Genomic DNA, 23,688 nt, shown 5'->3' with positions numbered 1-23,688 from the left:
AGTCAAACTTTTCTCACGCGCCTCTCCTTTACCCCAGACATTGACATGCGGGGTCCTGATCAACTCTGGCGAGTTGCCCGCGCTGACCGGCGGGTACTTGCCGCCTACGAGGTCCCCGGCAATGTGGACTCCCCTGGTTGGCTCCCCTCTCTCCCCCGCATCCCCTCCTAACACTAGACAAACACTAGGAGCACCTTCGCGAGCACAGCAGCGGCCATGGCGGACGGGCGGCGCTCCGGCACGGCGGAGGCAGCCAATAGTGAGGTCGTCGGCGATGAAAAGGTCACCAGCACCCTCACAACACCCTCACGAACATGTCTACCCTATCCGTTGATTGAGCTAGGACACAATTCATGTGTGGCCGCGACCATGGCGGCTCGGCAGCGCATAGCAGACCAGCCGCTATGACCCCTAATCAGCCTATGTTCAATACGGAACAGCACCATGGTGCCTGTGGCGGACCTAGGATTTTAGAGTAGGGTATGCCCATGGCATGAAAATATTTGGATGAACAACATAAAAAGTTCACAAGAGCCAAGACATTTCAATTTTGATTACCTCTGAACATAGCAAAGGCCAAAGGAATTTGAATTTTGATTACCTCTTAACGAAAAAATCAAATCGAGGTACTGGAGCAGTCGGGCTTGCCGGCTCCTGCGGCTTGGGTTATGCCGAGCGAGCAGCTCTGGCTCTATAGCTATCAGGGGGAGCAGGGCGGCAGGGGGGATGAGGGGCACCGACGCCGTGAGCGACCGCGTGGGCAGGCGGCCTAGCGATGGCGCGGTGCGATTCCGCGTCCGTCGAACTCGAACGTTCCAAGCTGCTGGCTGCCCAACCCCTACGACAGCCTCCTGATGGGTTTGGGGAGTGGGGAATTGGATATTAGGGAGTGGGAAGGCTCGATGGGCCATTGCGCCATCCAGTTAGGTGTGGCCTATGGGCTGCTTTTTAGTTAGATGCGAATTACAGGCAGAAAATAGTGAAGAGTCATAATTTTGAGACCTTAACTATATTGTACATGTATATACCTCTAAGAACTACTAAATTTTTTCCCAAAAATGTTGGGTATGCCCGGGAATACCTGGGCACAAGTGTAGGTCTGCCCATGCATGGTGCTCACCATGACTTGGTCGACCATGCGGATGGAGCGGAGGCGAAGCAGAAGCGGCTACCGACGGTGAGGGCAGCGTTCCCACGTGACCTGAGCGGTAGAGGTAAAAACAAAGAGTTGGTGAGTTTCATCGAATCACGAGGAAGCTGAGACAAGCGCTGGGAAGGAGGGAGCTACTATGAGGTGCTCTGGCCATGGCAGCCATGGCGACTCAGCCATGATGGAAATAGTGCGAGCGGCTGAATCTGTTGGCAATTGGTGGTGCAAGCGGTTCAGCGGGGTTTGCGAGGAGCACACGGAGTTGGAGGCATGAGCAATTGGACTAGGACACAGTGGTGGATATGAATTACGCTGGCGCGGCAAGGGCTCAATGGCGGCGGCAGGAAAAGAGAAGAAGAAAGACGGCACCGGCTCGGTGATATGAAGGCGATGGCGAAGGCTCGAGACGTCTAGTAGCTGCTTGCGATGCTGCCACCAAAGTAGCTGCATGCCTGAATGCGAGGGAGCGATGAAAATGATAACAGCGGCCGTCAGCGGTGAGCAGGCTAGCTGACTGCTGTCTGGGTGAGCACTGTTCCTCGACTGAAACCACTAACTTCACCTCTCTCTTTCTCTAGATTTTGCAAAATGACACACCGATCGGCCTTAAGCAAAGTTCTTCCTAGATCAGAGGTCTCCAACATTTCTTAAAGGATTAAACTCAACAAGTCACTAGTTTTGGAGATTTTGAATTTCAAAAGGGAGCACTTTAACACTGAAAACAGCAATTCAGTTAGAACTTGACCAACAGTTTTGTTAAGCAAACTTTGCGAATTAATTTAGGATTAAGCGTGGATTAAACATTACAACTAAAAGCATATTAACAAGGCTTGAACATCACACCAACCAATGAAACAAAAATTGTATAATTTTTATTAATGAAAAAACAATCCTTAATACCCCAAAAATTGAACTTAATAACTTTACTTCAGTGACTGAACCAAATGGCTAAGTATGAGAATCTAGTTACTGAATTCAATTTTTGAGTTCAAAATTAAACATGTTTGACTTGAAAAAATTTCATACCTTTGTTTCTATATTCAAGAACACACTTTAAACAACAAGGTTTACTTTAACAAAAAATTTAGTTATTTAAGCAAATTCTCATATATAAAATCATAAAGATCCCTAATTACTAACATTGACATTATTTCATGAAACAAGGGAAACATATTATAAGAAACATATGAAAAAAACATATGAAACACTACAATGGAACATATGAAACATCACATTGTAACATTTGAAAGCTATAATTGCAACATGAAATGCTTTTATGACATGACACTTGATGCTTATGCTTTATGATGCTCATTGTCAAGTTTTAATTGCATTTTAACATCTGGGATGTTACATAGGCGCGGCACTGCCACGTGCAGGTGTTTCAACAAGAGTTTGCTGCTGTTCAGCATTAGGTATGTCAGCAGAAATTGTTGCAGCAGGAACTTGAGGAACCAACACTTCAATGGTTTGATCTTCTTGTGGTCTAATATCTCCAATAGCCAATTGCTTGATTGCTTCACATGGTGGATCCTCCTTTCATACAACACTTGAATCAACTTGCTCCACTTGAGAGCCATTAGATTCATCAAATGTCACATCTACCACAATCTCAACTCTCCTAGAGGTTTTGTTGAAAACACGGTAGGCAGGCTCATTTGATCCATAACCAAGAAGAAATCTTCATCAACTTTAGGAGCAAACTTTGAGGTTTTGGGTTTCTTGTTAAGTATGAAACACTTGCACACAAACACTCTAAAGTAAGACACCTTAGGTTTGTTACCGGTTAGAAGCTCATATGAAGTCTTCTTCAACTTCTTGTGTAGGTAGAGACGGTTGATGGTATGGCAAGCGGTGTTGACGGCGTCGCACCAAAAGAGGTCCGGCGTCTTGTAGTCATCTAGCATTGTCCTTGCCATGTCAATGAGTGTTCGGTTCTTCCTCTCTACTACACCATTTTGTTAAGGGGTGTACAGAGTTGAAAACTCATGCTTGATGCCCTCTTCATAAAAAAACTCCTCAACTAGAGTATTCTTGAATTTGGTCCCATTGTCACTTCTCATCTTCTTAATTGGGAGACTGAACTCCTTTTGTACTCTTCTAACAAATGTCTTTACTTTCTCTTGAACTTGGCACTTGTCATACAAAAAGAATATCCAAGTGAAACTGGAATAATCATCAACAATAACATGGCCATATTTGTTACCCCCGAGACTTAGGTAGGCGACCATTCCAAAGAGATCCATGTGAATTAGCTCCAATGGTTGCTCGGTGGTCATGATACTCTTTAGTGGGTGAGGTATGCCAACTTGCTTTCTAGCTTCATAAGCGCTACAAATCCAATCTTTCTCAAAGTGAACATTTGTTAGTCTAAGGATATGTTCATCTTTTAGAAGTTTGGCCAAGTTCCTCATCCCAACATGAGCTAGTCGGCGATGCCAAAGCCAACCCATGTTAGATTTTGCCACTAAACAAGTCTCAAGCTTAGCTTTACTTTTGTTGAAATCAACTAAGTAAAGCTTATTCTTTAATTGACCCATAAAGACAATAGAGGAATCCTCCCTTCTAAAGACTTCCACAGTCTTATCCGTAAAGAGACAATTGTAGCCTATCTCACACAATTAAGAAATGGACAACAAATTTTAACTTAACGAATCAACATTAATACATTTGTAATTGAATGCTCAAGGGTTATGGCAACTTTACCGAGACCAATCACATCCCCTTTGAATTGTCTCCAAAGACAATATTTTCATTTGAAAGTATCATCGAGGAATATGATGAGAATATACTCCTTTCTCCGGTCATATGATTTGTACATCTGCTATGAAGAACCCAACTTGATCCACCGAAGGAGTATGCCTGCAAAACAAGTTTAGTTGCTAGATTTAGGTCCCCAACTTGACTTGGGGCCTCACATGTTAGTCATAAGAAACTTAGGAACCTAAATAGAAGTATTCCTATATATGTTGTTTTCCTTTCCAACATATTTTGCAACAACTTTTCCACTGCTGTTGTTCTTCAAAATGAAGCACGATGTTAATCTTTGTCATGGTGTATGGGTCTTTGGTTGGTAGGCATACTTGTTCTTGGTGCCCCATATTGATTCCTTAGGCTTCTAGAAAACTTGGTTCTACTGGACCACCTTCTTCATGGGCTTAGTCTGATCAGGAACAGAATTGGTAGCCTTCCCATTTTTGTGGGGCGCGGCACTGCCGCTCGGGGATGTTGCACTGCTGCGGTCTGTGCAGACTGCTCTACACCAATTCTGCCCTTCCTCTCAAACTGCACACGCTCATAGCCATTCACTATCTTTCTTCCATTTGTCTTAGCTCTTTTTGTGTGGTCGAGCCCATGCTTGATTGAGGGATGCCTTCCTTGCTTGAATTATGGCCTTTTTTATTCATCTTTCTTCTTGTCATTAGATTGTGCCTTGTCCATGCACCCTTTCCCAATGATTTTATTGAGCCTAGCAATTTCTTTTTTCATAGCCTCCATGTTTGCAAGGTTAGTGGAATAGGCATTCAAATCAAGATTATAACATTTTCCACAACCTTGACTAGTGGAGGGAGTAGAGGTTTCCTTTGCCTTAGAGGGATGTGAGTTGCTATCCCAAAGAATGCCATATTGCTGCTCAAGTTCTTTGTGCTTTTCATCCAAGTCACAATACTTTTTTTGAGAGCATTATTAGCTTTCTTTGTGATAGCATGATCCTCTTGCTCTTTGGCCAAGGCCTTGCGCAAGGATTCCACCTCACTTCTATCTAATGCAAGAGCTTCCTTGCTAGCAATGTAGGGATCCTCTTATTGGATAAGAGTCTCCTCTCTAGATTCTAGCTTGGCTTGGACACTCTCTAAATCCTCTATTAGCTTAGTGATGAATAATTTAGTCTTTCCATCCAAGTTTTTAGTTATTTGATCAATTTCTTCATCACTAGATTCATCATCACTAGAGCTATCACTATTATCGTTGCAAGAGATATCACTAGGAGGTGGAGGAGGTTTGGCCTTGGATTCGGATTTTACCTTCTCACCCTTTGCCATAAGACAAATGTGAGGGGAGTAGTAATCATCATCGGACATGTTGTTGAAGAGCCTTAGTGTTGAGGATGACTTGTGGATAGCTACGGTTGCAATCTTCTCATCCTCTTCACTTAAGCCCTCTCTAGTTGAGTCCTATTCATGCCCAATGTGAGCCTCTCCTATGTACTTCTTTCTCTTTCTATGGTCATCCTTGTCCTCTTTCTTGTCCTTTTTGTGCTTGTCGACACAGAATTTCATCCCATGCCAAGGATACACATAGCAAGCCGGAAGGGTCTACTCGATGGAGCTGTAGATCCACCTAGCTTCAGCGCAGGGATGCTCGGTCTTGCGCAATCCTCCCGAGACGTGCCAGTCAATTTGACCCTATAATTGACAAGGAGAGAAAGTTCATCAGTAATTAAGGGCGGAACATGCCGGTGTTGCCAGACAGTCCCGAATGTGCGGCTCTGAGAGCCGATATGAAAGGAGATCGAATAAATAGTCGATTTCAGCATATTCATAAGAATAAATCGGTTAAAGCTCATGGGGTTGTATAAGAAGAATCGGTTATCATTCTGGATGAATATGATTTTTAGACAAATATTGGTCACTAGCAAAAGGATATTAACAGTAATTTGTTCATGCTAAGCCAATGACTGCAAGTAACCGAACCCCTTTTATGAAAGAAATAGTTCATCATCATTCAACCATTTAATAGAGATAGATCTAATGAACATATTAGATCTCATCTATTGCTATGACCAATGGGGCATGAGGCAGAATCATGTAGGCCGTAGAAACAACAATAGACTCGACGACCCTAACTTTTTACTAATATCAGTGGGGCATGAGGCAGAATCACACAGGCCGTAATACAATAATAAGATCATGGGGCTAACACATCTTTCAACCTCTCGCTACTTCAATGATCTCGTGATGCGAACTATTTGTGAAAGCGCTCGATATCGGCTAAAACATCTGATTCAGGCATAGCGCATAGTTAAGGTCATGCCCTCTTAGGAATAGATCTACCAAATAATGATCCCCACTCCATGGTGCTAACAGTGGGGTGTGAGACAGAATCACACTGGCCGTGATAACGGGCCATGGAACAATTTTCTCTAGCCAATAGATCTACTCAAGATCAAACACGCCTTAACCGCACACTATGTATGATCAAGATTGATGTAAAATAGCCGATAAAACATAACTCATCGTTTAAAGTATAGATTAGATCAGTTTTGATTAACAAACGATGGGTTAAAAAGGATATAAGGCCGATCTAGATCAATCCCAATCGGGCAAAGTAATATTGCTATAATTAAATAGATAATAGAAGCAATAAGCAATATCGGTAACTTAATGAATCTATCCGAAGGAACGCCACCCTTAGATAGAGCTGATAGCTTGACCTTAATCTAGTTCGAGTAGTGGAGGTCAACCAGATCGATGCAGCCATACTTGAACTAGACAAGAGTCGATAACTAACTTATACCAGAGTCATAGTGGAGGTCCACCGGATCGATGCAGCCGTACGAACAGAGGTATAAGCCATGATGGTACTTACAGACAAGTAGTGGAGGTCGACCGGATCAATGCAGCCGTACTTACTGAAGAACTGCCGAGATCTACTCTACTCCTACTCCTAAGTGGTGGTCGGAGCCAAAAAAGTAAATAACTAGTATTTGATTGATTGTGTGTCACTTTACAATAGCCGAGGTTTGATATTTATACCCGGGACCTACGTATGACTCCTATCTAAGCACGACTCATCACAATCTTTGGCTCTAAGAGAAAATATTCATAATTTAAGATAACTTGGACTCTAATATTTCCCCTTTTGTAGAGTCCATCATATCTTGTCCCGGCGCCGATCTCAGCCTTTGTCGTTATCTGCTGGCGCTGCCTGAAGAAAGCCGATTCTAGTGCTGCATTCAAATCAACTAATTTTGATTTGCATGCAATTGATTCCCTGCTGACATGATCTTGGGAGCTTTCGAGTCTCTGCGACTCTCCTTCCAAATTTTGGTGTAAACACATGCCCCCAATTTTGGGATAAAAGTAATTTTATTCCAAATTATCATGTCAATATCCCTAATTGGTCCACAGTCACGGGTAAAGAATCTTGATCTAGGGTCTACTATTTGTTGCCGCCTACGTCAGCTCATGAGCCTATGCCTCAAAACTTTTACAAGAGCGTCACTGCTTCACGGGCACTTGGATTCATCTTTCCGGGCCAGCTATAAAATGTCTATCCGACCTTGGCGAGACCAACTCAACAATCCAGCCATATTTTTCTTCCATCTGCTCCCTCGAGTGCTTCTAACTCCACTGGACCTTCCATGGTCCATTCTTTTGCTATGAAGATCTTGAGTGGTTAGAAGAATTCTTATGCATAGGGTGATTGTGTCGCTCATTCTAGCGCCTTATTGAGCAAGAGAATCAGCTACTGCGGCTAGAAGAAGTCTTGTGATATCACCTGTGTCTTCTCACCATGCTCACAAAGTTGTTCTAGTATTTGCAAGGGCTAAAATGTGTGGACACATTCCCCTTGTTTGTTCCACCAAACGCTCACCGAGGAAGCCACATGCTTCTTTCCCACAGTTTTTGAGTCATCGAGAAATTAGCTAGGCATCTGTTGGGTGGCCTTTCCTCTTCTCTGGCACAATTTTATCAACGGGCCGATGTGACTCGATTCACGATGAGTTTTGGCCTTGTCGGGATCCGTTCTCCCTTCACTCCAAAGAAGCCCTAGTGGGTTAATCTTTGGTCAATGCAAATTCTTCGTACCTGTCCCACAATATTTTGTAATCTAGAGAAGCAATAAATTCGAGTCTGTTATCTCTTCGTTATCCATCCCCTGAATTTCTAGAGTGTTGATACATTTCCGTTTCTGATTTCAATTTCACACCTCCGGCGAAATCTACCTTCTCGCTTTCCCAGGCTATATATATGGGCCATGGCTGTGGATCAAAAAACAACCTGCTTTGTCTCAAACCTTCTTCATCTTCAGTATATTTCCTACCTTTCCATAGGTTTGAGGTCATGGAGAACAACAAGAGGTCTGCTGAAGAAACCCTCAATGGATCTCCATCATCATGCCAACGCCTTCGTCGGCAAGAGGACGCAACTTGGGGTACTCCCATTGTTTTGGATTAGAGGGCTGACTCTGCCCAGCCTTTGGGGTCATCTTTGGCACTAATTCGCCACTAGCTTCCATGTCACTCGAGGCGATAGATCGACAATGACGATCTGCTAGCCTCCATTGATCGGACCGACCAGCATCTAGCCAACTGCCTCTCCCTAGCAGAATTGGCTTTGGCCATGATTGAAGGCTGATCCCCCCTAGGTCAGCCTGGTGGGAGAAAGGTTGGCCAAGGCTGAAGCTAGAATCATGGGTGAGATGTCTACCATAATTTCTCCATTTTCTTCTTAATTTTGCCTTCAAGATTTCTGATCACTCTTTCTTTGAATCTTTTAGATCTAACTGCTCAGTTGGAGAGTCTTTGATTAGCTGCAGATCACGCGGCGAGATTTGTCAATGCCAGGGGCGTCATTCCGGTGGTTCACTTGCATGACATCCCGAGTCGCATTAGGGAGGTGACCCTTCATGGCGTTCATCATGGTGCTGCCATGGCACTGGCTGCTGCACAAGCCCGTTCTGCCCATAATCTTTGGCTTCTTCCCCATGGTTTTCCGGACACAGTGTACCTTGGGGAGCATGAGCACTTGATTGAGGACTTCATGAGCACCGCCAACTCTGTAGTATTCAACACCCTATCCAATGATATAGTAGGCAAAGTGTTTTTCAGCCCGTAGCTTGTAATAGGTGACGTTTAGCAAACAACTTCCTCGTCTTGAGTGATTTTCCTTTGTTTTGTGCTTCATACACATCACTTCATCCGTGTTTGCTTTGCTTCTATAGGCGATACACATCGTACCGGCTTTTACCCCTTTGGGTTCATTTTTGCACTGGAGGCGATACCTTTCCAATATCGGCTATTACAGCTATCGACCGAACAAGTCGCTTATTAAGTATTGATCCAAACGCTAGCATAATATTTCTTTAAATATTTCCCGTTGATTGCTTAGCCAAATTCTTCCTCTCCTTTTAGTGTTTCCAAAATATAAGCATTACTAGGCGCACAACGTTTGATCCGATAAGGTCTTTCCTAGTTAGGTGACCATTTGCTGAATCTACTATCCTTTGACCTGATCGGCAATTTCACTTTCTAGACCAGGTCTCCTTCAGAGAATTGCTTAATCTTGACCTTTTTATTGTAGTATTTTGCAACCCTCAGTTTATTGGCTTCGATATTTTCGAGAGCACGCAGCTGAAGGCAACTCAAGTCCTCTAAATTGTTTATCATAAGATTCTTGTAGACTTTGGCTGACAAATCATTCTGAAGTGTAACACGCCTCGATCCAGTCCAAACTTCCCAAGGAAGAACTGCATTATGGCCATACACAAGGTCGTAAGGTGATGTTTTAATTGATCCATGACAGGCCATCCTATATGCCCATAGTGCTTCATTTAGCGTCAAATGCCACTTCCTTGGCTGTTCCTCGATCTTTTTCTTGATCAGCTTAATCATAATCTGGTTGGACGCCTCTGCCTAGCCATTAGCCTGAGCATAGTAAGGAGAGGAATTTAGTAGCTTGATTCTTATACTGGCAGCAAAATCCCCGAACTCTTCTAATATGAACATTGTTCCTTGATCTGTAGTTATAGTTTGAGGAATCCCAAAACGATACACAATGTGTTCCCTGACAAAATCAATCATGTTCTTTGAGGTTACCGTCTTCAAAGGAATTGCCTCAACCTATTTAGTGAAGTAATCTGTTGCTACCAATATAAACTTATGTCCTTTGCTTAAAGGCGGAAAAATCTGGCCAATTAAATCAATTGCCCAACCTCGAAATGGCCATGGCTTGATTATTGGATTCATGGCCGATGCAGGTGATCTCTGGACATTATTAAAACATTGATAGTTCTGGCACCCCTTGTAATATTCAAAATAGTCTTCTAGCATCGTTGGTCAGAAATATCCAGCTCCGCGAATAATCCATTTTATCTTATAAGCTGATTGATGCGCTCCACATATCCATTCATGCACCTCACCCATCAACACCTTAGCTTCTTCTTGGTTTAAGCATTTGAGCAACACCCCATCGATTGTTTTATAATATAACTGGTCATCTAACAAAACATATTTAGCCAATTTATACCTTAGCTTTCTGGTAACTTTCTGAGACAGATCTCTAAGGTAGTCGGCTATTTTGACTCTCTAATCATCACTTGAGGTTTCACTACTCAAGACTTCTTGAAACACTCGATATCCTAATGCACTTTGAGTTAGACGATTAGCTTCTTGGTTTTGTGCTCTCGAAATATGTTGGAAAGAGATATGAAGGAACTCCTTGGGTAACTTTTGGCACTCATCATAGTATCCTTTCAAAGTCTCTTCTTTGCACTCATATAGGTCGATCAACTGATTAATAATTAACTGTGAATCTCTAAATACTTCATTTGCTTCGGCCTTTACTTCATGAAGAAGTTGAAATCCCTTGAGAATAGCTTCGTACTCCGCTTGATTGTTAGTAATCATTGGCTCAGTTGAAAGAGCAAACTCAAAACTTGCCCCCGAGGCGAAATAATAACAATACCAATGCCACCACCCTGCTTGCATGATGACCCATCAAAGAATAACGTCCAAGGCATCGGCTCTACATAACCAATGCTTGACTTATGATGCTAGGTGACAAAATCGGCCATTACTTGTCCTTTGACTGCTTTAGCCGATTCGTACTTGAAGTCAAATTTCGATAACGCAAGAATCAACTTTCCCACTCTTCCATTCAGTATTGGTATTGATAACATGTGCTTAACCACGTTAGCCTTGGAAACAACTGTACACTCGACCGATAATAAGTAGTGTCACAGTTTAGTGCAAGAGAAATATAAGCACAAGCTTAACTTTTCAGTGGGAGAATATCTTGTCTCTGGATCCAGTAGTCTTCTACTCAGATAGAAAATAACTCTGTGTTTTCTTTCAAATTCTTGCATCAAGGCTGATCCAATTGTCTTGTCATCGGCTGATATGTACAACTTAAAAGGCTTACCTTGCTGAGGAGGGACCAGCACAGGTGGACACTTTATATATTCTTTTATCTCTTCAAACGCCCTTTGTTGTATGTCACCCCACTTGAATTCTTGATCATTTTTCAACTTCAACAAGGGAGAAAACGGCAGGATCCTTTTTGACAAATTTGAAATGAATCTTCTGATGAAATTGACCTTACCAAGCAGAGATTGCAACTCTGTTTTGGTAGTCAAGGGAATTGCCTCATCAATTGCTTTCATGTTTTTCTAACCAACTTCGATTCCTCTCTCGTGGACCATGAATCCTAAGAATTGTCTAGATGATACTCCAAAAGCACACTTATTAGGATTCATCTTTAAACCATGCTTTGTTGTGCATTCTAGAGTCTCACGCAAGTCAGCCATACTTGAGGTTTACCGGATGCCTGAGCCTGTTCCATCTCTTTATTCCTTAGGCGTTGCACCCTTCTCTTCTGGCTTCTTGTTAAACCTCCTGGACACCATTGGCCTTCCAACCAAATATATTTTCTTTTGTTGCCTTCTTCTTCATAATCAGCCCAGTCCTAGTCAACAACTCTTTTTCCTTGCCGATTATGAACACTTTTATTTTTTAAGCGCCGATCCATGTTATTATGATGATATGCATCTTGAGCATGGATAGACCAGCAGTTGGTTTGAGACTACCTAAACTCCCAATATTGATTGCTGTATTCTGGACAGTCATGTCTAGTAGGCAACTTCAAACCTTCATTCTAGCAATGTCTGAAGAAAGGATAATTCCAATGTAATTCGGTTTGTTTTCTTTCATACCTCTCTTCTATCAATTGATGCTGGTATGTTTGATCATTTAACCAACGCTGATAATCCTTTGCCTTCTGCCGCTGCCACTTATTCAACAGAATCCAAGATGTAACTTGCAGCTTTGTCGTCTCTGCTTTGGACGTCTCCCCCTGCTCGTATCGGCTCTTTTGCTTGGCACGACGTCTTTTAATCTCTCTATACTCGTTAGCCGATATTTGTGTCTTGGGATCGATTGTTCTAGCCTCTTTTGATTTGGTTGATGTTAGGACCTTAGTCTTTCCTTTGAGTAGCCTAGCATCAACCGTGTTTTGATCTCCTAGGAAAGGATTATCATCAACTTTCATTTTCCAAGGCGTATCAAATTTGAGCCTCCCCTACTGAATAGCCCTCTGTATATGCTGTCGGAAAATTCTACATTCATTGGTGGAATGAGAAGTAGCATTATGGAACTTACATAACTTCTTATTCTTGAACTAATCTGAGGGCAACATGACATGACCATCGGGCAACTTGATCTACCCTTTCTCAAGCAAGAAGTCGAAGAGCTTATCTAATTTGGTGACATCAAAGTCATAGCTCTCCTTGACTCCTCTTCCCCAAGGATTTGGCACCATTACTGTCTTCTTGCCTTAATTCCATTCAGCGGCAGCAACCTCTTCTTCTTCATCTTCATAGCCGTCATTGACTGAGTATGGATCATAAGCTTCAGCTACTGTGATACTCTTCTGAAATCGGGTATCTCTACGCATACTCTGGAATTGGCTATTGAGCGCTGCCACTCATTGAGCCAATTGACCCACATTGTCAAATTCTTGTCCTAGCAGCTTTTCTTTCCACATTGGCATCATTCCTTGAATAGCTAAATCAGCTAGTTGATCATCAGCCAAGTTTAAGGAGAAGCACAAATTCCTAGTCTCCTAGAACCTCTGAAGAAACTCAGTGCCCGATTCATTAGTCTTCTATCTTATAGTTGTCAGATCGGTAATCTTCTTTTCTCCAGTCCCAGTGTAAAAATATATATGAAACTTCTTCTCTAGGTCAGCCCAATTGGCAATAGAATCGACTGGTAGTAATGAAAACCAAGTGAAGGTTGGCCCTGATAAGGACAAGGAGAAGAAACGAACTCGATGGGCATCCTCGACTGATGCTTCACCTAATTGTGTAAGATACCGACTGATATGTTCTATCATGCTTGTACTATCTTGGCCAGTGAACTTAGCAAATTCTGAGAGCCTATAATTTGTGGGAAGAGTGACCAAATCATACCTTTCTAGATATGAGTGTTTGTACAAAAAGGTCAGCCCTTTTGGCTTCAGACCGAACTGATTTTTCATCATCTCGGTCACCCTCAGCAATAATTCATTAGCTTGCGGATTTGGATTCCTCTACACCTGCTGACCCATCTGTGGATTGAAATCCCATGTGCCTTGATATCCTGGATTTGGCATCATGTGAAGGGTGTTATAATCTGTGCCATACTGATACCCTTGTGAAATCTCGATCTACTGGGTCCTTTGCTAGCTTGCTGCTTGAAGTCTCTGATTGTAGACATAAGGATCTATATCTTTACAGATCCTTTGAATTGATGGTGCTATTTTTTGAGCCGACGATGGTATGTGGCTTGATGTGCCAAAATGGATCACCTAGTTCTAACTTTGCCCCGCTGGCTGTTGCACATGCTATACTGATGGTCCAGGATTGTACTGTATCTGATTTGCAGTAGTTCCTTGAGTTTGTTCAGATGAGCCCTGAACTTCCTGGGCGTCACCATTACCAGCTGGTACTACTTCTTGATGGCTGGTACCAACTTGATTAGTCCCTTGGGTCGACAGATCTAGAATGTTGTAATAAGCCAACCCACCTTGACCAACTGGAAACCCATGAATCACCTCTCTCATGGCATTGTGGAATATGTCCAAGAAAGCTTTATTATGGCTTGATATGGCATCATGAACATATTTATCTACAACTTCCTTAAAGAAACACCTATCTTCATCTTCAGTTGTATCTGTCTGCCCGTGTAGTAGAACTCTTGGTAGTGGAAATTTCTGAACAGTTGTATTGTCACGTGTATTGGTGTAGGACAACAAACACTTGTTCTGAAACTCTTCTATAGCTTTTTTGATGATACCCTTATCCACATCAGGTAGATCTTCATAATGCAGCATAAGGATGTCATTGTTGTTGTGAACCGCCATGACGACGTGGGGTCCCACCGAGCGTGCCAGAAATGCGTGTCGACACAGAATTTTTGTCCCGTGCTGAGGACACACGAGCAAGCCAGAAGGGTCCGCTTGATGGAGCTAGAGATCTGCCTAGCTTCAGCGCAGGGATGGTCGATCCTACGCAGTCCCACCAAGCGTGCCAGAAACGCATGTTGAAATTTCATCCTGTGCCGAGGACACGCGTAGCAAGCCGGAAGGGTCTACTCGATGGAGCTGTAGATCCGCCTAGCTTCAGCGTAGGGATGGTCGATCCTATGCAATCCTCCCAAGACGTGCCAGTCAATTTGATCCTATATTGACAAGGAGAGAAACTTCATCAGTAATTAAGGGTGGAACATGCCGGTGTTTCCAGATAGTCCTGAATGTGCGGCTCTAAGAGCCGATATAAAAGGAGATAGACTAAATAGTCAATTCCAGCATATTCGTAAGAATAAATCGGTTAAAGCTCATGGGGTTGTGTAAGAAGAATCGGTTATCATTCTAGATGAATATCATTTTTAGACAAATATTGGTCACTGGCAAAAAGATATCAATAGTAATTAGTTCATGCTAAGCCAATGACGGCAAGTAACTGAACCCCTTTTATGAAAGCAACAGTTCATCATCATTCAACCATTTAATAGAGATAGATCTAATGAACATATTAGATCTCATCTATCGCTATGACCAGTGGGGCATGAGGCAGAATCATGCAGGGTGTAGAAATAATAATAGACTCGACGACCCTAACTTATTACTAATATCAGTGGGGCATGAGGCAGAATCATGTAGACCATAATACAATAATAAGATCATGGGGCTAACACATCTTTCAACTTATTGCTACTTCAACGATCTCGTGATGCGAACTATTCATGAAAGCGCTCGATATCGGCTAAAACAGCCGATTCAAGCATAGCGCAAAGCTAAGGTCATGCCCTCTCAGGAATAATCTACCAAATAACGATCCCCACTCCACGGTGCTAATAGTGGGGTGTGAGGCAGAATCATATAGGCCATGATAACGTTTTCGCTAGCCAATAGATCTACTCAAGATCAAACACGCCTTAACCACACGCTATGTATGATCAAGATTGATGTAAAACAGCCGATAAAACATAACTCATCATTTAAAGTACAGATTAGATCAGTTATGATTAACAAACGATGGGTTAAAAAGGATATAAGGCCGATCTAGATCAATCCCAATCGAGCGAAGTGATATTGCTATAATTAAATAGATAATGGAAGCAATAAGCAATATCGGTAACTTAATGAATCTATCCAAAGGAACGCCACACTTAGATAGAGCCGATAACTTGACCTTAATCTAGTTCGAGCAGTGGAGGTCGACCGGATTGATGCAGCCATACTTGAACTAGACAATAGTCGATAACTAACTTATACCAGAGTCGCAGTGGAGGTCGACCGGATCGATGCAGCCATACAAACAGAGGAATAAGCCATGATGGTACTTACTGACAAGCAGTGGAGGTCGACCGGATCGATGCAACCGTACTTGCTGAAGAACTCGCCGAGATCTACTCTACTCCTACTCCTAAGGGGTGGCCGGAGCCAAAAAAAGTAAATAACTGGTATTGGATTAATTGTGTGTCTCTTTACAATAGCCGAGGTTTGATATTTATACCCGAGACCTACGTATGACTCCTATCTAAGCACGACCCATCACAATCTTTGGCCCTAAGAGAAAACATTCCTAATTTAAGATAACTTGGACTCTAATCTTTCCCCTTTTGTAGAGTCCATCATGTCTTGTCTCGGCGCCGATCTTAGCCTTTGTCATTATCTGCTGGCGCTGCCTGAAGAAAGCTAATTCCAGTGCTGCATTCGAATCAGCTGATTCCGATCTACACGCAATTGATTCCCTGCTGACATAATCTTGGGAGCTTTTGAGTCCCTGTGACTCTCCTTCCGATCTCATATGGACACTTGCCAATGAAGTGATCGGTACTACCACAATTGTAGCATGCCCTCTTCTTCTTGTTTGGAAATTTTCACTTCACTACCTTGTAGCCTTGCTTCTTTAGACCTTTTTGAAATCTCTTCATAAGGAGAGCAACATCATCAACCTTCTCATGTTGATCATCATCATTTTCACTCTCACTTGAGGATGATGTAGTCTCTACTTGTTCTTGGACTTGCTTGCTTGCTTTGGGCTTGCTTGTTGATCTTGGACTTGCTTGTAGAGCCTTGCTTGCTTGATTTGTTGGACTTGAGAGCTACATCCTTGATCTTCATGCCTTCTAGCTTTGCTTGCAACTCACTAAGCTTCTTCCTCTCATTTGCTTCTTCTCTTTGCATGTCAAAGGTCAAGATCCTCCCAAGTACATCATTTGGTGTGAAGTACTTAAACTTCTTCTTGTCTCTAATTAGAGTCACTACGATCTCATTTCTAGGTGAATAAGCTTCCAACATAATCTTGACTACCTTGTGATCATCTAGCTCATCACCACCATAGCCTCTATTCTTGCCCACCATTGTCATCAACCTATCAAACATTTTGTGGCCCTTCTCCATCCAAGATTACAAGTTGATCTTGGCCATCAACAAATCAATTCTTGCCTTTCTCACTTTGTCAACTCCTTCATGTGCAAGGTGCAAAGTGTCCCATATTTGATTTACAACATCAACTCCAATCACTCTATTGTACTCATCACCGTCCAAAGCACTAAGCAACACACTTGTGGCTTGACCATTGAGGTGAAGGATTTTCATCTCTTCCAGTGTTGGGTTCTTGGGATCAACTGGTACCTCAAATCCATTGCACACGACCTCCCAAATGCCGGGGTGTAGACCTATAAGACAGGCTCTCATCAAGTGCTTCCACTTGGCAATGTTAGTCCCATCGAAATGAGGTAACTTGCCCATGGCCACATTGATGAAAGACCTCCGATCATGGTTAGTCATAGGCATAGAAGAATAATTAAATGATACTTGATATGTCACTTGATGATGCATTTGTTGCCTTCTCTTCTTCTTCCTTCTTTTTTCTAACTTCTCTTCTTTTTCTTCTTGCTTCTCTCTTGAGCTTTCTTTCTTCTTTTTTTGCTTCTTGTCTTCAAGCCTTTGATGCTCCTTCTTCTTTTCTCTTGCTTCTCTTTTTGCCTTTCTAGCTGCCTTCCTTTTTCTTCTTTCTTCATCATTTAGAGCTTTCTTAGCATCGGTAGCCTCAAGCTGCGGGAGTGTGGTATTGCTCGCTATAGAAGCACTTAGCTCGCTGTTGTCGGTGTCATGCAACTCCACATCCTCTGAATCAATGTCAATGTGCTTCACACCACTAGTACCGCCTCTGGGCTCCATACCTCACACGGAGAAGTGCTCATGAGGTAACCCGCTCTGATACCACTTGTAGGATCTCTGGTTAGCCTAGAGGGGGTGAATAGGGCTATTAAAACAAAACTTAAACTTTTGTCAAATTCAACCCGTGGCACTGCTACTCTATGCCCACGGCACTGCCGCTCTGTGGCACTACCGAGCTAGAACAGTGGCACTGCCACACCTGCAGACAACTTCAAGATATAATTCAAAATCAGTGAAAGGAAACTTGAATCCAAGAGTTTACTAAGGTCCCTACAGGTGTGTAGAATACAGATTGACAACAAGAAGTGGTAGGAACACCACACAAGTAGATCGGCCACAAACCCTATAAATCACCTCAACAACAATATGAATCACAAGAGTGTAAAGCAAGCAGGCGGTTACACAATGATTTATCACGTGGGTTAGCTCGCCACTAAGGCTTGCCAATGTCTATATTGTTGAGGTTAGCCACTAAGGTATAGGGCTTTCCAACCCTTCCTCATTCTCAAGTCAAGAGAGTTAACTCTTGAGATGAGGGGTGAATTTACGAGCTGCAAGAGTTGGTTACAAACCTCCAGAGGCTGCCATACAAGTTGGCAAGCTCCACGGGCGATGCTCCAGCAGGCTAGGAGCCAAGCTCCAAGAGTAACAAACGCAACCGCCGGCTAAAACGTGAACCAAGTGCTCTTTAGAGTTTGTGAATCAGTGGATCTGCTCTCTAATCGAGTTTGGCACCTTTTTCTCTCAAGGATTGATGGGGAAATCAATGGAGAAGCTTGAGAGCTCAAGGTCACCAATGGAGGAGAGAGAGAAGAGCACTTTTCAGCTTCTGCACGAGCTGAACGGCTGAGGGAAGAAGATAGACGTTGGAGGGCAAAGGAAAAGTATAAATACCCCCCTGCCTCCAATAGTCATTTAAGTTGCGGCAATGCCGCTCAGCGGCAGTGCCTCTCTCAAGGTGCGGCACTGGCGCACTAGGCAAGACAGCAAGGGTAAAGAATGAAGTGCTCAAGGTCACCAATGTATTTGTAAGATTGAGCACTTGATAGCACACTTTAGCTTAAGCAATGTGTCCCCCTTTATAGTACGGCTTTTCCTATACTCAAATTCAAAATATAAAAAATTTAAACCTCCTTTGAGTTTGAAGCCATCAACAATTGTAAATGGGGGCTTCTCTGTTTCGTTTAACATCCTCGAATAAAGATTCCCTGCTTGTCATCTTCATAAATCTCATTAGTTCTCTAATTGCGTAGTCATTATCACCAAAACTACAATTAGGGCTTCATTGCACTTTCAACGGGGCCTGCTGCGGCCTTCTCCACTGGAGCAGCAAGCTTCGCGCCACCGACGAGCTCTACACCAGTGAATTCCACGCGCCGATGAGCCTCCATTCCGAAGCAGCAAGGAAATGTTGCACTGAAAGCGAATGTTGCAAACGTATGTTTCAAGTGTTTCAGATGTTTCAGAGGTATGTTTCATGTGTTTCATATGGATGTTGCAAAAGTAGATCGGGATGTTGCATATGCATGTGGTGCAAGTGTTTTAGAGGCATATTGCAAGTGTTTTGCTCTTTTAGATGTATGTTGTAAGCGTTTTGATCTGGATGTTGGATATGTTTCACATATATGTTGCAAGAGTATGTTTTAAATATTTTAGCTGTTCTATTCTTATGTTGCAGTGAGTGTTTTCATGTTGCAAGTATTTTATCTAGACATTGCATATGTTTTCACATATATGTTGTAAGTGTATGTTCTAAATGTTTTATCTGCTTTAGACTTATGTTGTATTAAGTGTTTCGTGTTTCAAAGGTATGTTGTGTGTTCAGAGAGTCATGGGGGCACGGCGTGGGCGTTGGGGAAGGGGCGCGACGAGCCGAGGTCCGACAGATGGGGCGTCCGGCGCACCAGGGGTCCTGCGGACGGGGCGCGCTCTTCCTCATCCGGGCTCCTGGGTCCCGCCCGCGCGGAGAAAGAGGAGGGGGTCAGGGGGAAGGAGTGGCGGGCGCAGCCAGGGTGGCGAGGCAGATGGGGGACGGATGTGCATGTGCATCAGCGATACGTCGCAGCGGCAGGTGCGGACGGATGGGCTTGGGCAGCAGCATGCGCGGGGCGTCCGGACGTGCTCATCTGCTCCGGACGTCCCAGTGGCGGGCGCTAGTAAGCCCCCAGCAGATAATGAAGCACGAGCGGTTTTCTAGCCACGCCTGTCTCCCGCCATGCTACGTACACCTGCTCGTGGTGTCCATGGACAGCTCCTAACAGTGCGTCATGCATGGATACTGGTAGGAGAGAGCTACCCTAAACACTATCAGATCGCACTTCCAAAAGCAGGCACGGAAATGTTATGAGCTGAGCTATTGCCTGTTGATCTGCTGCCGTGTGTCGCCTGTGTCGGCATGCTTGCAGCTTCAGCTGTCGACCAGCAAAACTGTGTTTCAGGCTTCCAGCCATGCATGTCCGCCTGTCGCGTCGTCTGATCTTTTTGACTCCCCCACTGTGGCTGCGAGATGAATCCCTCTCAAATGATTGTTTGACTTCTAGGCGCTCTAGCTACTTTTGGCATGTTCTTGTCGCTTTCAAATAAACTAACAGCCACATGATCCAAGCAACTCCTTACACATGGGCAACGTGTGATGCAGATCATTGTTACTGAGACCTCAACGCAAAGCCTGAAATCGACCGAGAGCACGTGCAATGACTCAATTTTAGTCTAGCTACTAGGGTGTACGTGAACCGAATCTCTTTGGCGACAACTACAACTCAATCATTCCTCTGATCAAAAAGCGAAAGAAGCAAGGCTCTTAGTGAATCTCTTTGACAGCACTCGGTACGACTAACCGTTGCACGGTATGACGAGTCATCGATGATTCATATATCTCCCACAACTAAAAAGAACAAAACGTGGACACTTTTTGATGCGACTTTTCAACGTGGGCCCGTAGTCCTGCCTGCTGCGTTCCCGCAGCCTCTCTCTGCCTGTACGATCCCACGGCATAACATAATCGTGTGGTCCCTCCCTCGCGCACGTGAACACTCCCTCCGACAAAAAAAAAAGCTCGCCCGCAAGAATTCGGAAGAAAATTGGATGGACATTGGCACCATTGATCGATCAATCACTGCACAATCACCGCAGCCCCAGAGGGAAAAGGAAATCACTGATCAAAACCCGCTCCTGCCCTTCCTGCGCTCGCCCTCGCGCCTCCTTCTGCCTATCTTCCGGCGCCGGTCCAGCGAGACGTGGAGGTGTCACCGCCGCCTCGCAACCATCCTCCGCACCTGCACAGGCACCTCGCCCCGCCCCTGCTCTGACCCCTCCAAGCACCCCTTTTAGATCTGCGAGGAGCCGCGCCCGTCGCTCCATCACATCGCTATGCCTCGTCTCCACCGGACGCCTCCACGCCAAGGTCGCCACCAGGAGCGTCATGCATGCGGCGCCTGCACCGGCACCTCACCTCCAGAAACACCACCGCCTCCATGACCTGCCCTGTCGTCGATGCCGCCGCTGAACGCGCCACCGCCTCCACGACCTGCCCTGCCGTTGCTGGCTCGCTGCTTCGCGCCGTTGCTGCTCCACGCCGCCGGGCGCCAATCACTAGCCGGAAACGAGCGCCCAATAGGTATGCCACCCTTCTCTTTGCTGCGAACTAACTTTGATCCCGTTCAAAGATTATCAGTCGTTCATGTGCACACCAAATGTCCTTTATTGGATGCGTGCCTGCAGTTGTGTGCTTTGATCTGCTTTGCAGGTTATGTTTATTGGGATCTGATCCAATTACAAGTGTTCTCCGTTTTAGCGTCCAATCACGGCCTCCATCTGGTCTTCGATCATGGCGGACTCTCGGATTGCTCACGCTGTCAACATCTTCCTCGCCATGGTCTTCACTCGGAAGGAGCTCTTGGATGACGTTGCACCCGACCTCCGCGGCGCCCAGGTAGAGTCGTAGAGATGGCCCTTTTTTATTATCTAGAGATGACTGCTCAGTTTGCCGAAATCTGAACTTTGCTTCTTCAATGGTGCTTCTGAGACGTGAGGACATTTCTTCTTTGGGTTCTAATATTATATAGATATGCAAGCTGTAGTCGGCTCTTCTTTGATCGTAACAATAAGAAGTTTGAAATATTATTGTTTCTTGTTTTCATCAAGTTTGAAATAATAATTTAATCTGAATTTTGAATATAAATATGAAATTTGAATATAATTCTTGCAGGAATAAAGTTGACACAATTTTGCGTAAGCTGCAGAGATGTGGAGAAGGTTGACTGGAGATTGCAAGAATACGACTGTGCAGAGGTAATGTTCTGCGATTAACTAATTATCACATGCTGTTTATAAAGATTAATGTTACAGAGTTGAGAGTTCCATTACTGTTTTCTTCCTGCTTGCGCACTGTCTGAATGTATACATGTCTAATGTATCTGCAGTATGTTCTCCATGAGCTTGCATCTTCTCCAGTAACATCTTCCTATTGTACAACATTTTTCTGAGCTTTCTACAAGTGTTCTATTCATGTTATATTCAACTAAGATGCATGTAAGTATAAACATTATTTTTTTCTCGAACCAAAGTATAAACATTAATTATTTAGCATGATTTTATATTGGCTTCTTTATAAGAAAAAAACAATGATAAAACATAAATATTGGATAAAATTAAGAGTACTCCATTTGTTCTAAATTTTTAGTCATTTTGGTTTTTATAATTACATAGTTTTTTCTAGACACCTAGATATACACCATATCTAGATACATAATAAAAACTATGAATTTAGAAAAGCCAAAATGACTTACAATTTGAAGAGACAGAATAGTACTTCAACTTATACAATTAGCTCGTGCGTGCTCCAATAGAGTGAAACATGGCCTATTGGCCAAACCGAAGACCCAAGACCCGATGAGAGGTGGCTGTCAGCTAGCGCTCGCTCGCTTTTGTCATATATATATGTGCATTTAGTTACTGGATTAATCTTAGAATTATCATAGTTGCACAGCGACTTGTCTAGGAGAAGTTTTTGTTGGTGGGGCTATACATTTGCCCATTAACTAATGTTTGGACATAGATCATGCTTGCACATTTACATTACAGTTGATGAATTAGTACATGTCTTGAGTTGTCCAAGATAAACAGAAGAACATCAGCTACTTAAAAGCATATAAGATAAATAAAGAAAGCTCATCCATCAGTTACTAAATGATATGATCACGTAGGGAAAACTCAGAGCTTTTTTTCCCCTGTGCTTACCTGTTTCTGAATCCACTATGCAGTAGCAGATAACTTTGATGAGGTTCAGGTGTTTAGGTTTTTTTCAGATATGTCAGCTTTCTTTTGGCAGTAAGTCACCGAACTTATGTTTTACTAACGGTCAGGACACAAAGCTAGAAGTTGCTTACTTGTCACGCAAATTGTGAAGGTTAATGACCACTTTTTTATGATGTGAACAAGAATATAATAGATAATCGAGAATATTAAATTGACATGTTCTAATTTATTTCTGAATGAGCACGCAAAGTGGGCAGCTGTGCACTATCTCAGTTATACCATTCCAGTGATTATGAATTCACCTTTATGAACTTCTGAGTCATAGTTTATCCATGTACGATATTAGAATACAATAGTTCGGCCGCATGTGATTTAGTTGGCTTGAATCGGAAGAAAAAAGTTCAGATCTACATGTGATTTGAATCTTTATTATAGACTTATGTAATATTGATGTTTCAAACATCACGGTTGCAGCCTTTTGTACTATAGTGGCTGACGTGTTGAAGATGGGTGATTCAGTGTAGGTACAATGGTGTGGCAAATGCAGGTGAGCAGTACCCTGTCTGCAGTTAACACAACATGCAAACTGTCGCATCATTTCAATGATTTGGTTTGGAACAATATGAATACGATAATGAGTTAACGTTGCACCCTGTCTCCAACTAATATGCCATGCAAATCGTTGCATCAGAAAAAAAGAAGCTAACTATATTGATGTTTCCTGGCTGCCTTGGTAGCTTAACAGTAAGCATTTGTATATGCTTATCTCTTTTGTTTCTAACCATCTTAGTTCCACCGTACCTCTTGGTTTACTGATCAAAGTGTCTTTCT

The sequence above is a fragment of the Miscanthus floridulus genome, chromosome 10 (genome assembly GCF_019320115.1).
Source record: "Miscanthus floridulus cultivar M001 chromosome 10, ASM1932011v1, whole genome shotgun sequence".
Taxonomy (NCBI): domain Eukaryota; kingdom Viridiplantae; phylum Streptophyta; class Magnoliopsida; order Poales; family Poaceae; genus Miscanthus; species Miscanthus floridulus.
This window is presented reverse-complemented; position numbering follows the sequence as displayed.